Source organism: Rhinolophus sinicus, chromosome 17 (genome assembly GCF_057876585.1).
Source record: "Rhinolophus sinicus isolate RSI-liver-muscle chromosome 17, RSI-T2T, whole genome shotgun sequence".
NCBI classification, from domain to species: domain Eukaryota; kingdom Metazoa; phylum Chordata; class Mammalia; order Chiroptera; family Rhinolophidae; genus Rhinolophus; species Rhinolophus sinicus.
Genome location: NC_142517.1, coordinates 197,536,547 through 197,554,973, shown reverse-complemented (window position 1 = coordinate 197,554,973; position 18,427 = coordinate 197,536,547). Strand labels below are relative to the sequence as shown.

General features: G+C 47.3%; 1 long non-coding RNA gene across 1 annotated transcript; it reads right to left on the bottom strand.

The window, feature by feature from the left end:
• Positions 1-15,076: 15,076 nt before the first annotated feature.
• LOC109452698 (uncharacterized) lies at positions 15,077-18,416 on the bottom strand. The gene is made up of 2 exons (XR_012489837.2): positions 18,284-18,416; positions 15,077-15,267 (listed from the first exon to the last, which is right to left on the bottom strand). It is a non-coding gene; the product is annotated as an uncharacterized LOC109452698 (long non-coding RNA).
• Positions 18,417-18,427: the final 11 nt, after the last annotated feature.

Here is an 18,427-nt window from a genome sequence, read left to right as displayed (position 1 = left end):
ATGTTTGGTAGGATTCACCAGTGAAGCCATCTGGTCCAGCTCTCTTCTTTGATGGGAGGTTTTGAGTCATTCTTCTTAATATCCTCATTTGCATTTCACTGTATGGATTTGACCAGCTTATTTGGCCAATTTTTTTATTGATAGGCAATTATATTGTTTTCGACCTTTTGCTGTTATAAATAATGCTGCTACAAACATTCTCAGGACACACATTTGAATATATAAATTTAGCAGTCATATTATTTTATGGTCACAACCTCTTACTTAAGCTAATTGATATTGAAAATGGGAAGGTCCACTAAGGCAGACCATTTCATTCAGCATTTGTCAGAAAAAGAGGACAATTTATAAATTTGTGTACGTGATATGGTACCTTGCCCAGTGGGTGTTATCTATACATTTTATTGAATTAGTTGAAGAAGAAAGCCCATCCTGAAGTTTGCCTGAGATCTTCCCAGATTACTCTGATCTTGGAGAGTTGTGGAAACTTAAGGTTGGAGGTAACTTCATAAGTCATGAGGTTGACCAGTCCCATGCCCCCACTCCTCAGTTAAGGCTTAAATCTTCTGTACTGTGAATAGCAATCCCTGTTCCAGCTTAAATCCCTCCACTGCCTGGGAACTCGGCATCTCCAGGATGCCCATTCCATTCCATAAAGAGTCATTGGGTACCTACCACATCTCCATCACGGGACAGTGGACAGTTCTGCTAGAAAATGTTTAAACTCAGGTGATGTGTCTCTGCTATGCCATTTATTCTAACCTGGGAGCCAAACAGAGCAAGAACCTCCCCCCGCCCTTCACAGAGCTGCTTCTCAATTATTTTGGGGGAGTGCTCATGCCTTTTGGAAATCTTGCCTGTCTCATGATTGCCATTTTCTCTCCTTTCCCTGAAGTACTGAAGCAGAAAACCCAAACTCATGGTGGCCCCCAAGACCCCACAGGGCTGACCCTGTCTACCTTGCCCATCTCAGCTCAGTCACCTCTCCTTTGGGCTCATCTCACTGCAGCCACACTGTGTCCTCTTTTCTATGATACTGCCAAGTTCTTTCCAGCCTCCAGACCTTTGCACTTGCTGTTCCCTGCCTTCTCTTACGCTCAGTATCTAGAGGGTTTATGGATGTGTGGCCAGATTGCTGAACCCCACAGAGGGCTCCTTGGAAGACAAGGGTCCTTCCAACCCATGGGATCTCCCAGATCCCGTGGACGACATGGATAGTGGGAAGGTGGCTGGCGTGGGCAGATGGCTGGGGTGAGGGCACTAACCTGGCCAGCACAGAGCTTTTGGACTGAGAAAAATGGAAAGAGGTCCAAAAGGAGAACATCTGAAGCACTATTCCATCTTGCCCTGTCTGGGAGCATCTCACCTCCTCTAGACCCATGCCAGGATTCCTGGTGTGAAACGGCACTGAAGCGTCCATCCACCAACTGACACCGACCTCCAGGGTTGTCCTTTGCCCCTTTCTCCAGAACTTCTCCTTCTCCTTCTCCTCCTCCTCTTTCTGTTTCCTAGCGGAGGACCTCATGTTTCCATCCCAAGCTTGGTTGGGCCAAAGAGGCCACCATTGCATGAGAGTCTTGGGGACAGTGTGGCAGGTATGAACTTGGGCAGCCTGGTTCTTGCCTCAGCTTTAGCACTTGGTGGGGAGATGGGAGGCCCAAGCCTGTAGATGTGGGGATGGGTGGGTCGGCCAGAGGCTAAGACATGGTGTTTATCCTGGGGGTTCACCAACTAACCATCTGTGCCCCCTGGGCAAGTCCGGTTTCCTCTCTGATTTTGTCATGCCCAAGTGTGAAAGGGGATCAGGCTAGGTCATCTCTGAGGTCCCCTCAACTGCTGACATCCTGAGTCTCTGGGCCCAGGGGGGACAGTGAGTGGTCCCCAGCTATGCCCTTGCTCCCTGATGCCTCCCTGCCTGAGTGCTCCCAGAGCCTCGCCCCCCTCCATCCACCTTCCCTCAGCTGTAAGGCTGCTTAACCTCCACAGGCTGCTGAGGAGCAGGAGTGACTGTAAAAGGGAAGGAATGTCCAGAGGCAATTGTTTCTTCCTGATATCACCAGGGGGGAGGTTGAGTTGGGGGGCCCAGCCTGAAGGCAGTGTCAGGATTCTCCATGAAACTCATCTCTCCATGCTGCACCGCACCCCTCCCTCCTTCCCCGGGGGCTCAGCCAGCAATCCATCTCCTCTCATCTGCCAGCCTCACATCTCATTAATTGAAGACCTTCAGGCCTCCCTCTCCCAACTTTCTCCACCTGACCCCAGACCCTTTCCTGGGCCCCTTCCTTCACTGGCACCCCCACCCCAGTTCTCATAAATCCCTACTCCTGGTCCTTATCACCCCCACAGCCCTGACCTAGCGCCTTTTCCAGGGAGGCCCCACACCCGGCTCCAACCCCCTCCTGCCCAAGCTCCTTTTACAGACATGGAGCGCTAAGGGTTTCTGCCAAAGTAGGAGAAGTCTGAGGCTAATCTCACCTCCTCCCAGCCCCCAACTTCTCCTACCAAATAGGACATCTCTCAGGCTGGGGAGGAGGGAGGGAGGAAGAGGAGAAGGGGGAGGAGAAAGCTGAGTATCAAGGGGGAGGAGCTAATCGAGAAGTTGGAGGTGAACGTGCTTTACAGACTGTGAGCATCTTGCAAATTTCAGGTGTTATTTGCATCAGTAAGAGAAGGGATTGGGGAGGATGGGGATAGAAATCAAGTCAAGGGAAGGGGAGGGGACTTTGATAGCATTAAGGGAAGGTCCCTGGGAAGACACCTTGATGCGTTGGGAGCAGCATACGGCTGGAATTGAGTTGGGAGGCCAGAATGCTGGTCAACTCTGGATATGCTGTGTGTTGTTGGACTGGCCACATCCCCTCTCTGGGGCACAATTTCTCCTTGTTTAAAATAAAATATTCTGGATATCCCTCCCTATATTCTGACTCCAAGGAAAGGAGTGAGAGAGGCCCTTTCTACAGAATCAAAGATTTGGTGCCTCCCTGGGCAGCCTTGTCCAAAGCCTCTCTGCTCACCACAGACTCACCATCAAGCGGGACCCCAGAATAGCACCAATCCTACCACACGTTGATAAGATGTGGCTACACCTGCCAGCAGAAATTGAATCAGCTTCCTCCTTAGACATAGGTTCTCCCTCCCGCCTGCCAGGCCAACTCTCTGCCCTCTCCCCAGATCTCCATCTTCACTGTGTGAGCTCTTGGTCCTGTCCAACAAAATAAATGCAGCCCCCCTTACAGGCTCTCAGAGTCTCACATCCTTCACCACATCCTTTGACCTCCCCACAATTCCCAGGACATACCCCTAAGCTTCTCCAAATCCCACCCGGTCCTGAGCCTATTCCTGAAGAGGCAGAGATCAGAGGCAGAGGAGCCCCCTGGAGAAAATGCTTGTTGGCTGGGGATACCTGGGTGAAAGAGGGGCAGGGGTGCCTGAGAACTGGGGTGGGAGTGTCTTGGGGTGAGTTGGGAGAAACTGAGCCATACAGAATAGCACTCAGCCCCATTCCACCCTCCATGGAAGATTTCACAGGGTCCTTCACCTACCCCTGGATTCACACCCTAGACAGCCTCTAAGGCCTAACTCGAATCCCTCTGTAAGCCCCTTCTTTCTTTCTCAGACCTTCACCCAGATGGAGAAAAGCAGCTTCCTCTTCCCTGGAATTCTCTTGTCAGGTTCTTAGTGCCATCACTCAACCCTCTCTCCTCCCTGATTCATTCATTCCTTTCATCTTCCCTCATCGGCTTTTTTTGGTTTTAGCCCCTCCAGTTTGGTCATATCCCTGCTGTCCTGGGCCCTTTCCAGGTTTCCTACATCCCTCTGAGGCTGTGGGGGTGCTTTAAACAGAGCCTGAGCAGGCTGGCAATGACCTCACAGGGCCACTATGCACAGTTGCTATATATAGCCTTATAGTATCATCCTCCTCTTCCTCCAGCCAGCTGAGTCACAGTAAGCTTGGGGTCCACTCAGACCCCAGGGCCTTCTCTGCCACTCCAGACAACAGACCCCCACAGCACCTTGAGCTGTTCTGGCTGTTGGGTGGGCTGCTTTATTCTCCAAACCATCCTAGTACACAGTGAAAGTGAGTCTTGGATTCCAGAAGACACCTCCTCTTGGGCTCTCAATACTTTTATAGCCCCAGGCATTCATCCCTTTATCTTCTCACACCTGTCTAGATAGCCAGCCAATGGTTTAAATCACATTTGACTCCAGAGATATGGGGAGGTATGGGGAGCAGCTGCTGGGCCGCTACCTGGGTTTAAATCCTGGATCTATCACTCTTGGGCGAGTTACTTCACCTCTTGGGGCCTCAGTTTCCTTGTCTGTAAAATGGTAATAACAGCATAGGTTTGTTGGGAAGATTAAGTGAGAAACCATAAAGCACTTAGCACAGTGCCTGTGCATGGTGAGCATTCAGTAGCTGTCACTCATTACTAAAATTTCCTCCCCTTTGACTGATAAGGAAACTAGCTCGCGGAGGTCCACGGGCTGACCTGAATCATTGCTTCAGGTCAGCAGGTGAGGGCCAAGATTAAGAGCCAAGACTGCCTAACTCACACCGACGCTCCCTATCAGAAGCTCTGCTGCTTCTGAAAAGAATGCAGTTACCACTTATTGAGTACCTACTATATACTAGGCATGGTATTCTGGATACCTGCCATATAGACATCACTGTATCTCTAATCCTCACAACGCTGGGAAATAACTAGTATTCTCATTTTACAATTATAGATACTAGGCTCAGCGAGGTTAGGTAAGTTCCCTAAGGTTGCACAGCAAGTAAGCACCAAGCCTGGATTTGAACCTTAGTCAATGGCTCTAGAAGCCCCACTAATTTCTGTGCGTGATCGCTAAGGCTTTGCCACAGATTGATTTAACAGGCTCAGTTCTAGGTCCTTCCCCTTTTAACTCTGCCCTATCAGGGGATGTCCACTGAAAAGCCCCTTATCCCGTAGTGGGCAAGTCCCTCCCGACATTCTGCTCTGCTCCTCTCCCCACCCACCCTGTTTTCCAGAGAGGAGCTTGGGCTGGAAGGAAGCGGCTGTTAAGGAGTCAGGCCCCATCAGCGGAAGTGTCTGGTCTTTATCCCGCAGGACCTGGGGGCACTGCAGATCCCCCTATGTGGGGAATAAAGAGGCCAGTGGGGGCTGCTCTGCCCTTTGCCACCCTCAGGCCAGCCAGGCACTGGGGCTCCCCTGCAAGTTGGAGAGGCTCCCCCGAGTGCACCCTGGCCCCAGACTGCCCCCAACTGGCCTAGGAGAAGGCCTCGGCAGCAGCATCCGCAACTGTCCCGAGAGGCTGCCTGGAGGATTAGGACAGGGGGTGGGGCTTGATCCTGCAGCCATAGGATTCAAAAGAAATGAGGGGCTCACTGTCAGCTCTTGAGGATTTCCACTGCCCCAGAACCCAGGCCCCAGAGCCACCTAGAAACGTCCCAGATACACTCCCCTTCCCAATTTTAAAGATCTCGATAAACAGTTTGTTGAAAACAGAGCACTGGAGTTTTTTCTCCCACCCACAGCAGTAAGAACCCTACACCCCAACCTTCCCGAAGAGACCCCCTAGTGACCCTCCCCATCCAGCCTCAAAGAAGTGGGCCAAGCCCTCCCCCTCTGTCCTTCTTCAGGCTCCCCAGCCACCCTGCACACCAGAATAGACCACTGACCACCTGCCCTGGAGACTGGGAGGGGCCACAGGTGGTGCTGTCACTCAGTCTGGGGGAGGGGCCTGGGAAGAGGAGGGGGACTGTGGCAGGGCGCTCCAGGGACCCTAGCTGTTTCCAGTTGCTCTTCTGTGTGGTGCAGAGCTTTCCACCAACACCCTAAAAACAACTGGTGCCCCCACTTCCCAGCCAGGACAAGCTTGGAGCTCCAGACACCCTCTCAGGACGGGGTTCAGGCTGAGACTCCGCCCCAGCTTCTTCGCCCTCTCTGGTTCCTGCCCCCTTCCCTCCCTCGCCACGTCAGGCCTCTTCCCCAATCCTGCCTGGACACCTCCACCTCTACGTCTGTCTCCACCTCCCCCACGGTCTCTGCCCCCTTCCCCTCTCTGGTGTCAGGGTCTCTGCCCCCACCCCCAGCTCCAACTGAGGGGATGCCCCTACTTGCTGACCCCACATTCCAGCCTTACTGGGTCAGGAGGGCTTCCTGCCTAGTGTGAGATCCCTGCCCCCAACCCCTGCTTCCTCAGCCTCTCCAGGCCGTCCAGCTGCTGGCCCTCTGCAGTTCCCTTCTCAGACACCTCCCCCAGCCCCAGGCCCAATTTAGCTCCTTTAATCTTCCCTGTAATCCAATCTGGCCATTTCCTGAGCACACACTGCACTTCCCAAACTGCCAGTCCCTGGAGAGGAGTGGGGGTAGGGTGGCCTCAGCTCTTCCCTGGACTGGTGCACCCCCCACCCCTTGCGGGGCCCTCCTGCTGAACCCCTCCTCTTCTCCACACCCGTAGGAGGCCCCCAGAAGCTCTGGCTACACAGGCCTCTGCCATCTGGCTCCACTGTAGCCCAGGCCTGAGACAATCCTGACTCTTCACCTGCTTTCCCACCTTTGCTGAAGGCCTGCTCTAACCCAACTTCCCAAATTCCTGAGTACAGACTGTGGAACCAGAACGCCTGGGTCCCTAATCTCAGTTCTACCTCTTACTAGCCACTTGACCTTGGGCGGGTTGCTTCCCTCTGTTTCCTCATCTTTAAATGGGGATCATAACAGTGCCTACCTCAGAGATGGCTATGAGGATTAATTGAGTTACTTTATGTAAAGTGCTTAGAATAGTTCTAGGTACACAGTGAGTGCTTTTTAAATGTTAAACAAAAATTCTCTTTTCTTGCTTTATATTACAATGAGTTTATTTCCTCCAAGTTAAGACACCACGAATTGTGAAACACTTCATTTATTTAATAACATTGTTTCAGAGGGGAAAAAAGAAACATTGCCATATGACATGTACAAATTGTCCATAAACCATCTTCCTATTTCATATGTGTGTAAGTTGTTCAGTAGCAATATCTGTGTAGCATACTCATCTCTCTGCTTCGCCCCAGACAGTGCCCTTTTCAGCTTCTGTGCATTCATTGTTGATGGTCGGTGCCCAAGGGCCTGGATTTGAGTCTTTACTCCCAAATTGTATTTAGCTGAGCCACCTTAGGTAAATTATTTGGCTTCTTTAAGCCTGTTTTTTTCCTAAATAGCCAAGATAATTCACAAGAATTGTAGTGAATATTAGAGATGATATATGTTTAAGGCGTTTAGCACCGTATTGGATATTCAACCCAGGAGAGCTATCGATATTATGATTTTAAAACGTTTGTAGAGTTGAATCGCGGCTGTCCAAAGACAGGGGAGGTAAAGGAGATCTGGTATTACATGGTCGAAGTGCCCTCCAGTGGCCATATCGAGGAAATGCAGCCTTCCTGAAGTGTTTGGCGAGTCCCTTTGCTGGTCCAGAAACTAACTCAGCCACCCCACCCCAGGCCAGGCTTATCTAACCCAACTGGAATTCTTCACTGTATCTTTCCTTTTACAGAGGCCTTAGGGGCTTTTAAAAAGTACTTAATAGGATAAGAGACTAAGGGCAGAGCGTTAGCCCAGGAAGGCTACAGCCTGGACGTACACTGTCTCTCAAAGTTTGTGGGTCCAGGGCCTTGAGGCAGGGAGGTAGGACGGTGTAATGCTGTGTGCTGGGCATCAGTTGTCTTCTGACCCGGACACCATGGGATCTGGCTGGTGAGAGACCCCTCTTGCTGTCCACATCCAAATATTTATCATAGAATAAGCATGGCCCATTTCAAGTATCTGTTTCTGGGCTTCTATAGGTTTGTCATTTGTTCACCCCCCTCCCTCCCTCCTTCCCTCCCTTCTTCCCTATATCCATCATATTTCTTTAAAAAAAAAAAGATTTTATTGGGGAAGGGGAACAGAACTTTATTGGGGAACAGTGTGTACTTCCAGGGCTTTTTTCCAAGTCAAGTTGTTGTCCTTTCAATCTTAGTTGTGGAGGGTGCCATTCAGCTTCAAGTTGTCCTTTCAGTCTTAGTTGTGGAGGGTGCAGCTCAGCTCCAGGTCGTTGCTGTTGCTAGTTGCAGGGGGCCCAGCCCACCATCCCTTGCAGGAATCGAACCGGCAACGTTGTGGTTGAGAGGACGTGCTCCAACCAACTGAGCCTTCCGGGAGCTCAGCAGCAGCTCAGCTCAAGGTGCCATGTTCAATCTTAGTTGCAGGGGTCAGAGCCCACCATCCCTTGTGGGACTCGAGGAGTTGAACTGGCAACCTTGTGGTTGAGAGCCCACTGGCCCATGTGGGAATTGAACCGGAGGCCTTCGCTGTTAGGAGCATGGAGCTCTAACCGCCTGAGCCACCAGGCAGGCCCCCATCATATTTCTTGAACGCTGGCTGTGTACCAAGCCTGACGTCCTAGATGCTGGGGGTTACAAAGATCAATCTAATACAGACACCAACACTGCCACCAAGAGTTGTTCACAATGTCCCAGACACCACATGCAGAGTTAATCCTTGCATTTGAGTGTTTATGACTTCTCTGTGTGGCTGAGTGGGAGGGCAGAAGCAGAAACATCAGATCCAGGCTGATTGCCCCCATGAAGTGTGTTCCTAGTGGAAGCTTTGTCTGGCCAGGTTTGGAGCCTGACTTCCTACTCCTGGGCCACACTGTTCCTCTGAGAAATGCTCCCCGTCTCAAACACTGACCAAACTCCCAGCTTCACCTGCACCAGGGTCCCTGATCTCCTTTCCCCTCCCCACCAGTGCCCTTTGTCCAGGGTCCGGGGCTGAGAGTCAGGGAGGGGTAATGTGTTTTTAACCCACCTTGCAATGAATGGCCTGGGTAGGGATTAACTTGCCTAATACTTAGCATCCAAACCAGCTCTCTGGCCAACTCCCCACTCTCCAGGATTGCGAGGAAGGAGCCTGACTCTAGAGTCATTGGATGGGAAGGTGGCTGGCGGTGTCCAGGGTCTATCTTTGCAGAAGATGGCATGAGGGGAAGGAAGAGCTGGGTGTTACAAATGTGTATTGATCCTGGGACTCTGTTGCCTCCTTAAGCTGCCATCCTCCCTCCTTCCCTTCATGATCAAGCTTCTCAAATGTCTTCCCGCCCCTTCCTCAGTACCCCATAGCCTGTTCCTAATTGTTGTATGTCCTCAAAATTCTTCCCAGCTGCAGAAGCCCAGGTCCCTCACTGGGTCCCCTCAACTCCTAGACCAGTGCTATCCAAAATAAATATAATGGGAACCACATATGCCCTCCTAAATGTTCTAGGAGCCACATTTTTAAAAAAGGTAAAAGAAACAGGTGAGATTGATTTTGATAATATAGTATACTTAACACAGTACACCCAAAATATTATCATTTCAACATCTCATCCCCACGTGTCCTGTCTCCCCAGGGAAATCAGAAGCCCCCTGGCTCACAGTCCTCATTCCATTCATCCCTGTATCTCCCATGGCGTCTTAAAGCTATGCGTATACTCAAGAGGACCTCCACGCATGTTTGTTGATGGGAGTGAGTTGGGATTGATTTTTGTGGTTTAGTTATGGCTGTAAATGGTATTTTATAGATTGCTTCTATAGATGAACCCTGCTGCAATATTAGCAGAAACAAGCAGCGTAGTTGTCAGCAGAGGCCTTGGGGCAGATGAGGCTCTCTGAATCGGGCCGGGAAATCCTGCCAAACCACATACCATATCTCTGGCTTAAGAGCCTGTCATGGCCACCCTGTGCTCCCCCCAGCAACCCCATCGCTGTTAAACCTCGGATATATAGCCCCTGTCAGGGTGCATTACACACAGGATGTGTCTCCAGCATTCCACCACCAGGCTGGGAGCTCTTCAGAGCAAAAAAGGAGTTCTTCAGGCTGATGAGAGCCTGATCCCCAACAGACGCACAAAACGTGCTCCTCAAATGGATACATGAATGGGTAGCTAGAGCCAGCGAACCCTCTCGTGTTCATGCACCCCAGAAATCTTGACTGAGCACTTACTGTGTCAGGCACTGTTCTAGGCACTGGGAGTTCAGCAGTGAACAAGGCAGCTGTGGGCTGTGCCCTCCTGGAGCTCACCTTCCAGTGGATAAGAAAACACACAAATAAAATAATTAGCACACTGACTGGGGAAGGTAACAAAGGCTGAGCCTGAGTATGACGGTCGAGCTCTTCAAATAAAGAAGAAAGGCTGTATCTGTTGCCTCCTGGAATACAGGAACTCTCCCTGCGCTCAGCGGTCATCATTTAGGTATTGGCCATTCCTGTATCAAACTGCATTGATGATGTCATAATGGACCCTGTGGCATGGACTAAGGACTCTGCAAGTTGGAGCAGAAGGGCTGAGAGAGGGGGAGGAGCTTCCAAAAAGAAGGTAGTAGGTCCAGGCATTGTCCTTTCAGCCTCTGAAAGACCTGGCTGGAGAGGAGGCAAGCAGGTGACCACGGCGCTCAGCCTTTATGCCGCCTCCATTCGCAACAACTGGCTCCCAGGCTACCATGAGGCCTGTCTCTAGGTTTGTCTTCAGTGGGAGTGTCCCAGCCAGTGCAGAGTGCCACTGTGTGAGCCATGCAGTGTCTTAGGGATTGTGGGGGATAAAAAGATGAACGAAACATGGTCCCTGCCCTCAAGTTGCTGACAAATTAGACCCTGAGCAAGTGGTTTACCAGAACACAACTCCTCATCCTCTTGGCTCACTCAGGACGAGCCCTGTGCTAAGAGTTGATGGAGTCATTCCAACCAGCCAGTGTGGGTGCTTCTCTCCATGTCGCCCCACAGTGTGGCCGTGAGCTCAAGGACAGCCCCCATGGCACATGTGTTTTTGAGATTACAGATGAGTGTTTCTTCTCAGGGTGGTCTAAGGATAGCAGAATTATTTGCAGCATGGGTTAAAAATGTACATCCCTGGGCCTCAGCCCAAACTTTCCAAATCAGAATTTTCAAGTGTGGGGCTCATGAATCTGCATTTTAAAAATCACTCTGGGTCATTCTTACCCTAGGCACTGCCCTAGAATTGAAACACCTACCACAGTTCCCAAATCCCACGTCTGGCTGAGCAGGGTCAGTCGGTTTCTCTGTCCAAGATGGGTGTGGGCTTTTAGTATTTTTATTATTGATGAAAAGCCATGATTCATAGACTGCTGGTGGCCAGCTATCAGCTTGGAAGGAATCAGAGGCTATTGAGAACAGAATTCTCTATCTTTTCGACCTATCTATAAAATGCTTACCTGAGCAGACACTGTTTAAAGGCCATTAAAATACCAGACACAGAATAACCAAGTCCCCGGAACTTTATAGACATATTTACTCAACCCCAAGTGCTTGCAAAGAGTAAATAAAAGGGAAGCAAAATGAGCAAGCATCCCTAGAAATACGAACTGAAAGTAAATAGCCCTGTTCACTAAAATAAACAGGACAAATCCAGCAAGGATTACATGACCTCTTGTCAGACAGACTCAGAGCCAGGAATGGCCCATCTCAGCTTCCTGAGGAATGAGAGATGAGGGCCTGTCCCTGCCACCTCAGGGTGTGCTCCGGGAGCGCTGCTTCGGGAGGCCAGGGCCAGGCCTGCAAGGGCAGACATTACCTTTGGGGAGCACGAGTGCTCCCCAGACCTTCCTGGTAGCCTGCCACAGGGTCTAAAAAAGCTCATGATTAAAGATCAAGAAGTGTGCCCTAAAAGGTCTCTGATACAATGAGAATTCTCTGGAGGTGGAAGGTGGAGCACCTCAAGTCACTATTATTTGCCTTTTATTCAGTAATTCAGCGAACATTCGTTTAGCTCTTGCTGTGTTTCAGGCCCTGTGCCAGTCACTAAAGATATCAAGAGGCATCTTGATATCTTGAAGCATAAACCTGGTCTCAAGTTGCTCACAGTTTAATATGAGATAATAATAGCTGACATTTATTACTCACTATGCGACAAACTTCATGATAAGGCATTATCTCATTTAATCCTCATAACATTATGAGGTTATTACTGTTATTGCCCCCCATTTTACAGACGAGGAAACTGAGGCTCAAAGTCTGTGGTATGATGGTAAATGTTTAACACCTAGCTCTTTGGAAGAAAAAAAAAGCCCTAATTTGTTGTGTTTGCCAATGTTGGTAGTATAAATCCTGCCAGGCCAGTTTCAAGCTAGCAGCCTGATGTCATTGTATGTGGAGTTGCAAAGAGATGGGTGTGAGCTGACTCCAGCATAACACTGCAAATATGACCCACAGCTAATCAATGGAGGAGCCAGGATTTGGACCCATGTCTGTCTGATCCTAAGCCCATGTGCATAAGCACTTTGTTACATTGTCAACAGCTACATAAGATCGTTGACATTCAAGAGGAAAGCATCTTAAGACCTTTGCAAAATGCCAGATTTACAATGCTCCATAAAGCTTCCAAGGTTAATAATCAGCACTTCCTTATGTCTCCTTGCTTTTATCACCAACAGGAACAGTTGGTTTTCTTTTGGGGGCCATTTAAAAAACCTTTTATTTTGAAATAACTATACATTCACAGGAGATTGCAAAAATAGTACAGAGAGGTCTTGTGTACCCTTCACCCAGTTTCCCTTAATAGTTACATCTTACATGACTACAGTACAATCTCACAACCAGGCAAGTGACACTGTTAAAATGTATGTGTAGGGGCCTGCCCAGTGGCTCAGGCAGTTAGAGCTTCATGCTCCTAACTGCGAAGGCTGCCGGTTCAATTCCCACATGGGCCAGTGGGCTCTCAACCACAAGGTTGCCAGTTCAATTCCTCGACTCCCGCAAGGGATGGTGGGCAGTGCCCCCTGCAACTAAGATTGAACACGGCACCTTGTGCTGAGCTCCCAGATGGCTCAGTTTGTTGGAGTGCGTCCTCTCAACCACAGAGTTGCCGGTTCGACTCCCGCAAGGGATGGTGGGCTGCGCCCCCTGCAACTAGCAACGGCAACTGGACCTGGAGCTGAGCTGCGCCCTCCACAACTAAGACTGAAAGGACAACTTGAAGCTGAACCGCACCCTCCACAACTAAGATTGAAAGGACAACAACTTGACTTGGAAAAAAAAAAAAAAGTCCTGGAAGTACACACTGTTCTCCAATAAAGTCCTGTTCCCCTTCTCCAATAATAATAATAAATAAATATAAAGGCCGCTGTGTACTTACACATCATGTACAGTGGCTACTAATAAAAAAAAAGTGTGTGTATAGTTCTATGCCATTTTTTCTAGGATTGCCAGATTTAGCAAATAAAAATACGGGATAGTCAGTTAAAAATTTTTTTTTCGTGTAAGTATATCCCATGCAATATTTGGGACATACTTATGCTAAGAAATTATTCTTTATCTGAAATTTAACGGGGTATCCTGTATTTTATCTGGCAGCCCTCATTTTCTCATGTGTAGCGTCATGCAATGACTACTATAATCAAGGTCCAGAACTTTTCCACCAGCACAAAGATGTTTCCTGTGCTACTCTTTTCCTGTCAGACCCATTCCTTCCCCATCCTCCCTAGCCGTTGGCAACCACCCATCCGTGGTTCATCTCTATAATTTGGTCATTTTTTTCACTCAGGATAATGCCCATGAGATTCAGCCAAGTTGTTTCAATATCAACAGTTTGTTCCTTTTTATAGCTGGGGAGTATTCATTTTCACAAAGAACAATTATTTAAAAATTTCATTCATTCAATAAATATTCATTGTATATCTACTACATGTACATGGTGCAGTCACGGAACAGGCTGCAGTCAGGGTTTGGGGTTTTGCCCAGCAAGTAAGCAAATCCAGTGTGGGCAACGGACTGAAGGTACATGCCAGGGAGGGACGGCAATGATGGAACATGTGATGTATGCTGGGTAAGAGGAAAACAGAGACCAGAGGAGTGGAACAGGGAAAAGATAGGATTACTAGTTTGTAGTTGTGTAGGTGAAGCATTGATGGAGTTGGGTACTTTTTGTGAAGGTTTCCCTATCTCATCCTTACCGCAGTGTATGTTTTGTTTAACATATTAACATCCAAAGAAACATTCCATTCACTCTCCCTTCCACATGTAGATACAACTTCCAAATCAGAACGCAATACAGCTTTCGGAAGGCTTTAGTGTTAAATGCTAACCAATAAATGCTTACTAACTTAATCAGCGTGCAGAAGAAAACAAAAATTATACTCACAGAAAGTACTTAAAATTCATCTTTTCACCTGTTACTTTTAATATTTATTTATTTAGTTTTTAAAAGTAGGTAATAAGTGTATGTAGAAAAAATTTTAAAAGTGCAAAAGGATTTGCAAGAAAAAGGAAGTGTCCCTTTCACTCTAGACCTTCAGCCCCTCCATTTCTTCTCCCCAGTCAGTTACCATTTTCTTGTGACTCCTGACATATTTTAAACAGGTAAGAATATATGTGTGTGCCTGTGGTCTACACACACGAACGGCAGCATCTCGTAACTGCTATTCTGCACCTTGTTTTTTTCACTTAGTATATCGTGGACATTGCTCCCTGTCAGTACCTATAGAGGTGCTTCGTTTTTTCCTTTTTTGTAACCATATAAAGGACTTTTTTATATTTAAACCTCCCTCCTAGAACATAATTGGTTGGAAATTGTAATCTTGCGTGAGCTACTCACCTCAAGGCATCCTGGGATTTCGTTCTTAATCAGTTCAGTCTTGCTCGGAAAATAGAACTTGAGCAGAAGACACGTTTTGGAAACTAAAGTGCTCTTCCAACAACACTGTCAGAGGACAAAGTACGCATACAGCGTTATGCGAGCTCCTATCATTATACCCAGAAGCGAATTATTTATTCACTTAAAGCACCAAGATAACTACCAGCAACGAGATACCCAGAGCTGTCATGGCATCAGGAAATCAAGATCACCTGATTCAGCTCCTGTCTGCACGCATTTTAGCCGATAGCAGCAGGACACACACACACACACACACACACACACACACACACCTACCTCATACCTTCTCTTCCTTACAGCATTGCTTTGGTCTTTTGTATTCTAAATCACCCTTAATAATTATGTGACAAATTACTACGTAGGAAGCTTCTCTCATAAACTAATGGGTCAGAAAGGGACATGCATAACAAATCAACTCACACTGAAGTGTGTGTCACAGGCACATGTTAAACCAAGAAGATAAACAAATAAATGGTAGCATTATAAACACCAGCTAAGGACTGGGAGGAAGATTTTCTCAGGAGGCTGAGGGCAAGAGTGAGTCTCAGAAACTCTTTTTGGTTAGCTTCATATCCAGTACCATCCCCTTGTCCACAGATGACCACTCGCCTTCCAAACCTGGGGGGGAAAAAAAAAATAATAATAAAAAAAAAAAAAAAAAAAAAAAATATATATATATACCAAAAAAAATTTAGAAACTTAGCTCATTGTGTAAATTTTACTTAAATGCTCTTGTCCTATAAATATTATTCTGCAAATTGCTTTTATTCACTCAAAAATATATTTGGAGCTTTTTTCTATAATACATAAAGATTGACCTCACATTAATTTTTTACGGCCACATGGTAGTCAATCACTGTGTATCAAACATTAATGTGCATTCAAATCAGCTGGGGAGCTTGTTAAGACTCAGATTCTGATTGGGTAGGATTGGGTAAGTGCTGGGGTTCTGCATTTCTAAAAAGTTCCCAGGTCATCAAATCACACTTTGAGGAATAACGATGTAGAGTACAGGTGAAGTTGTGTGCTAGAGCCAAGTTGGACCAGCTCATAGGAACTGATTGTAACATTTCCAGGAATTTTGTGATCCTGTTGTTAAACACAGCAATCATTAAAAAATTAAATTATATAAACTTACAATTAAATAAATCATATTACAAACACAGATAATAAATACTCAAAAATCATCACTTTCCTAATTATCTTACCATAAATCTATGCTTTTGAGGTTATGTCAATTTTAAGTCTATGATGGAAATCTATATAATGCTATGTTTTTGAGTATCTCTTCCCAACTCCATGTTTAGCTCATGATGCCAACCTGGAATTGCCACAGGGAGTCTTTATTTACCCCACAGAAATTGAGTATAAAGGCATGCGTTACACCAAGCCTTCTCCAACTCTTGGTATTACCAGTTTTTTTCATTTTTGCTATACTGACAAATGAAAATGCATTTCCCTCGTTTCAGTGAGACTGGGTCTCTCATATGTTCATTCCTAGGACTTCTAATAGTATTTCTTATAGGACGTTTTTACTATTATATTTTCCAGTTGATTATTGTACAGGCAAGCCAATGATTTGAAAATCAGGCCACCCCTCCTACCAGCTCTAAAAAACTGTCAGTTTATTTTCTTGGAGGTTCTAGGTAATGTTATAACATAACCTACAAATAATGACACATTTTATTTTTCCATATACTATGTAATTGTTTATTTTGTTTTGTGGAGCTGGCTCTGACTGCAGGTCCACACTGACTACTACTGGCAACAGCTCATCCGTGTCTTATTCCTGATTTGAATAAGAGCACTTCTGTATTTCCCCACTAATGTCTGCTGTAGGTTTCTAGCAGACAGCCTTCATCCTTCCTCTTCCTGGTTGCGTAAGATGATTTTGTTTTGTTCTATCAAGAATGGATGTTCAGGGTCGGCCTGCTGGCTCAGGCGGTTAGAGCTCCGTGCTCCTAACTCCCAAGGCTGCTGGTTCGATTCCCACGTGGGCCAGTGGGCTCTCAACTACAGGGTTGCCAGTTCAATTCCTCGAGTCCCGCAAGGGATGGTGGGCTCCGCCCCCTGCAACTAAGATTGAACACTGCACCTTGAGCTGAGCTGCCTCCCGGAACTGGCAACTGGACCTGGAGCTGAGCTGCGCCCTCCACAACTAATATTGAAAGAACAACTTGACTTGGAAAAAAAAAAAAGAAAAAAGGCCTGGAAGTACACACTGTTCCCCAATAAAGTCCTGTTTCCCTTCCCCAATAAAATCTTTAAAAAAAAAAAAAAAGAATGGATGTTCACTTTATCATTTATTTTCACTTTCTAAGTTACCCGTTTTGGTGATACTCGAATTTCTCACATTAACATGTACTTCGTTTTTGTGATCAGAGGAACATTAAAGATATTTCTTTTTTTATTATTTTTAAAGATTTTATTGGGGAAGGGGAATAGGACTTTATTGGGGAACAGTGTATACTTCCAGGCCTGTTTTCCAAGTCAAGTAGTTCTTTCAGTCTTAGTTGTAGAGGGTACAGCTCAGCTCCAGGTCCAGTTGCTGTTGCTAATTGCAGGGGGCACAGCCCACCATCCCTTGGGGCAACCTTGTGGTTGAGAGCCCACTGGCCCATGTGGGAATCGAACCGCAGCCTTCCGAGTGAGGAGCACGGAGCTCTAACCGCCTGAGCCACCGGGCCGGCCCCTAAAGATATTTCTTTAAGTCTCCTTCCTTTATACATTGTACCCCTGTTTCAGCTCTTTTCACTGTTCTCAAATGTGTCCCTTCCCCAGTAGCTGGACAAGAATGTTCTCTCCATGTCCCACTCAGCACTGAAACTTTGTACATAATGTCATTTCAATAATTGGTTAAGGAATGCCATGCATTTAACCCGTCACCTAGCGTGTATATTCTTGAACACTCCCCTGAAAGAGCTACTCCTTTGAAGTGAGGGGTGTAGGACCTTTCCCACTACTCCCCATTCCCTGGACATTCTCACCCCAGTACGTAAATGCTCCATCCATTTGTCATCCCTGGAATGTTGATAACACCCCTGGTGGCAGGACCTAGGGGCCACCAAGAGCCCTGACCAGTATCTATGGTTAGGCAGGTGCATGGGTTTTTAAAATTGCTATTCACCACTTCTGACACAGAAATATTGGAATTGCCTCCAAGAACACATGGAACTTGTTTTTTTTTCTGTCGTCTTAAGATGTGGAAAGAATACAGAGGGTATCAGAGTCAAATCCCAGATGCCTCCAGACAGCTGTGTGATCTTGGGCAAGTCATTAACTTCTCTATCCCTCAGGGACCTCCCATGTAACACTAACACTTCCCAAGAAAAAGAAAGGCCCAGAAATGATCTGAGAGTGGGTTGTTCCAGGCCCCTGGAATTAATTGAGTCCAAACCCCACCTCTGCCATTTCCTATCTTGGCTAGGTTAGTCATCTCTGTATTTATAGGTTTGTTCACATTAAATGACAGTAAAAGTACAAAGTTGATAGGGCAATTGTGAAGATTAAACAAGATAACACGTTAAGCTTAATCATACAGCTAAAGCTCATGGTGAGCACTCTATGACCATTAGCCATGTTCCTATCATTATCACAGGGTGCCTGGGGCGAGAAAGAGCACTTTGTACAGTACCTGTCCGACCAGGTGAGCTGGTGGGGCGAGTTTCTTCTCTGACTTTCTGACCTTGAAGAGGGCGTGTGGGGGGGCGATGGTTGGTGGCTGTCATACTACCTCCCGGCCGGCAGAGGGCTCCCGCCACCACCGCTGAGGGCGCGG